The sequence below is a fragment of the Sinocyclocheilus rhinocerous genome, unplaced genomic scaffold (assembly GCF_001515625.1).
Source record: "Sinocyclocheilus rhinocerous isolate Xijiao unplaced genomic scaffold, SAMN03320098_v1.1 scaffold1258, whole genome shotgun sequence".
NCBI lineage: Eukaryota > Metazoa > Chordata > Actinopteri > Cypriniformes > Cyprinidae > Sinocyclocheilus > Sinocyclocheilus rhinocerous.
In genome coordinates this window covers 144,802-148,343 of record NW_015648525.1, presented here as the reverse complement: position 1 = coordinate 148,343, position 3,542 = coordinate 144,802, and the positions used below count along the sequence as shown (strand labels likewise).

Below are 3,542 nucleotides of genomic sequence, written 5' to 3'. Positions count from 1 at the left end.
AGGTTTAGTCTTTAGTACACCAAGTCCTGATTAGTCTATATTATTTATTTGAAGACAGAAGATTCTTCCAGTGGCATGCAAGTTGGACAGGGGGTTTATTTTACCATACATGATCTATTTTATGCCTGCCCCTTTGAAACTGCTATTGATGTAATTGCTTTTGTATTTGAGAAAGCGAAAAATAGAGGAAGTGAATGCAAAATGCAGAAGGAGCGGACTTATTTTTGTGTACAGTGAAAAAGAGACCAGGGTTGAGAGAAGTAACAGCTAGTGGTAATTAGGGGATGTTTTAGATCTTACACTGGTACTCACAATAATTGTAGCTTTTAGCATTAGTTTGTGGCAGCTCACAAGCTTGGCTTTACTAGTACAGTTATTTTAAATGAACATGCTTCAATCCACCAATCACAATCTGCTGTTGTGTTTGAGGCCAGAATCACTATGGTGCTAGTGAATAAACGACGGCTGAGATGTGTTTTAGGAAGCAGCTGACGATAACCGTAATGGGTTTTACTAGCTGAATTGTGCAGTCAAGTTACATGCCTTTATAACCATTTGGTAGAACTGCTGTCTTCCACTGACCACAGGAGCTGAAACTGGTTTTCGCTACGATGGACAAATATGAGGCGCATGGAAAACCGTAGCAGAAACTGCTGAAACACATGGAAAAGAGAGAGGGTCATTGGAGTTATGCATGTCTCTTACCTTGACAAGTATTCATGCATGCATTTATAACATCTCTGATGTGCCAAATTATAACAGCGTTGTGGTGGCATAAGTCCATATTTTTGTAGAATCTGATCAAACAGTTGTTTTCACAGTACAATAATACAACGGTGTTGCTCTGATGAGTACTTGCATGCCATTGATGATGGGGTTTGATTCAGAATATAAATGGATTTTGAGCGGAGAAAAAAAAAAAGCTTGTAAGACCAGTTAAGGTTTTGAAAAATAATAATTGAAGTGGATCGAATTTTACTCATTGACAGCATTATGTAGCCTCAGCGGTCAGTCCTGCATGGCAGCGCCATTCAATAAGCAATAACCTGAATTATAGAATCATACAGATTAATCCTTTTGATGGTTTTTGTGCTGTTGTGTAGCAAGTCAGACTACCTGATGTTTTCTAACGAGTTCGGAATGAATCCATTTCCTTTTAAGTTAGACGCAAAATTGCATTTTAACTAAAAGGCTCATTTTATAAGCAATAACCTGAATTATAGAATCATGCGGATGACTCATTTTGATGGTTTTTGTGTTGTTGTGTAGCAAGTCAGACTACCTGATGTTTTCTAAGGAGTTTGGAAGTTGGACATAAAATTGCATTTTAACTAAAAGGCTCATTTTATATGATGATTATTGCCAAAATTTGCTACATTTTATACTCATTGTGAGCACTTATCTTGTTTGGATTCTGAACTGTCAGTGTCCTGTTGTTCTGAAGTTTTACACCTTCTCTTCATCCTTGAAATCCTATTGCCCAAGTTTCAACTGGTGCGCTGCTTCCTAGACTAGTAGATCAAGGGCAATTGCTACTACTGTCCTTGTGCGCTTCTACTTCATACTTTTGTCTCTAGACAGTTTTCTTGTACTGTACGGAATGGCCAGGTTTGACTGTGATGAATGCAAGGGTCCTGTAAAGGACAATTGTCAGCTAAATTGGATCATTTCTGTAATTATCTAACTGGGTTATTTCACAAGGTCCCTCTGTGAACTTTGTACAGAAGTATTTTTATGCTTCTTAGTATACAAGTGTCAGTATAATGGAAGTTGAACACTTGCCATGGCACTATAAAAAGTAGACTTTCAGGAGTATTACTGTACACTGCAGATAAAGCACTTCACTGGCTTCAAATATACCTTGACCGCATGAACAAAATGTTACAGCTTCAAGCTAAACTATTAAAGATGGTGATTTTAATGTTCAAGATCTGGTATTGGGGGCTACAGCTGTTAGATTCTGTTGTGAAATCGTATTAAATGGCTGCTGATCTTTAGAGATTTGGACCGCATTCCAAGTAAGGTCAGGATGTCCTCCATGTTTATAAGAGATTCCTTGAGGTAATTCAATGAACCACTCGCATTAGACAGCAGCTGCGTGACGTCTCAGATCGACTTGAAGTTCTGATAAATATTCTACCAGGGACTTTAAATTTCATCATCATTAGAATGAACTGCTCCTTACATGCTTGCATACAAATTCCCAAATTATTTGGTAAAATCGGACTTCACCTGAACCGTAGCTTTAAGATTCACTATGGCGCGGAGATCCTGTAAAGATCAGTGTTGGCAACACGTTTCATTTACTGTACTGTGCTTTTGTCACTTTGCCAGCCCCCACAGTTCCCTCGACAGACATGCATACACATGCACATTTGTTTATGCATAGATGTCTGTCTGTGGGCGTATTTTTCTGTAATCTGCATCTTTTCTATTTGGGACTGAAGGTTGCTGTTTAGTTCCTTAATATATGAATATTGAACTATATACAAAATTGATGTGCCAAATGCAGTTCCTGTTAAGTCAGATTCATTCCAAAATCATCTTTGTACTGTAGGAAACCTTCCATGAAAATGGTATAAAGAAAATGTTTCACTGATAGTCCCTTGTAACTGGTGCCATGGAAATATTCAAACTTGAAATAAAAATTCAAAAGAGTTTGAGATATCTTGTGGTTTATAGTTCACAGTGCAAAAATTCTGTATGTAGGAATCAATCAGATGGTTCTCTAATTTGCTAATTCAAGAAATTAGACTAATAACCATTTCCTTTATAATAAAATGGCATCACTGCTTCACTGTGGCATTTCCCCCAAAATATTTTTGAAAACTTACTGCAAACTATACTTAAAGATGATATAGCAACCTGTAAGAAATGGGGTGATAGCACAATTTTTGTTAAATTTTCTTTTCTTTTCAAGGAAAAAATTGTAGCAAACATATATTTGAAACTAGGGCTGGGTTTTGACACAAATTTCACAATTTGATTCGATTCTCATTCACAAGCTTGAGATTCGATTCGATTCAATATCGATTATTCTGGATACATATCAGGTACAGTACATGCCAAATTTTCAAGGAAAAAAAAGCTCTCAACTAATGTTTTAAAATATACATGAGAGTCAGTTGGTACTACATTACTATAATATTTAAGGGTAAAATAGACTGATTTGTAGTTTTTAAAATATATATATATTTTTTTAGTTTTTAAAATAATAGTTACAATTACATAATATTTCTACTTCATTTTTTTTTTTATATAAACATTTAAATTGTGGCTGTCATAGAAACTTGATGGATTTATTCAAACAAATTAAACATTGAAGAACAGTAAAAATTATAATGGGTGTGTTATATGGTGCATACATTTAGCGAAATGCCCCTCTTTACGGTTTATTTTTCTAGCTGATTAATGAGTTTATGGTTACCGAATATGTTTTTTTCTGAGGTAAATGTGACGTTACGTGACATTGTTTACAAGCCGTTATATTGACATCGTTGCGCGGCTGAAACACTGATTGAGCGATTACATGAGACAGGATA

General features: G+C 35.7%; 1 protein-coding gene across 5 annotated transcripts in view; it reads right to left on the bottom strand.

Annotated features, from left to right (window-relative positions):
• Positions 1-605: 605 nt before the first annotated feature.
• Positions 606-3,542, bottom strand: part of LOC107709804 (Bloom syndrome protein homolog) — a 15,389-nt gene continuing 12,452 nt past the window's right edge. For 4 of the 5 annotated variants that reach the window (XM_016514425.1, XM_016514423.1, XM_016514426.1 and 1 more), the window contains one exon: positions 606-650. The gene's annotated coding sequence lies outside the window, so the exon portion shown is untranslated. Of the gene's footprint in view, positions 654-3,542 lie in introns of all 5 variants that reach the window. The other variant, XM_016514424.1, reaches the window with a different exon arrangement.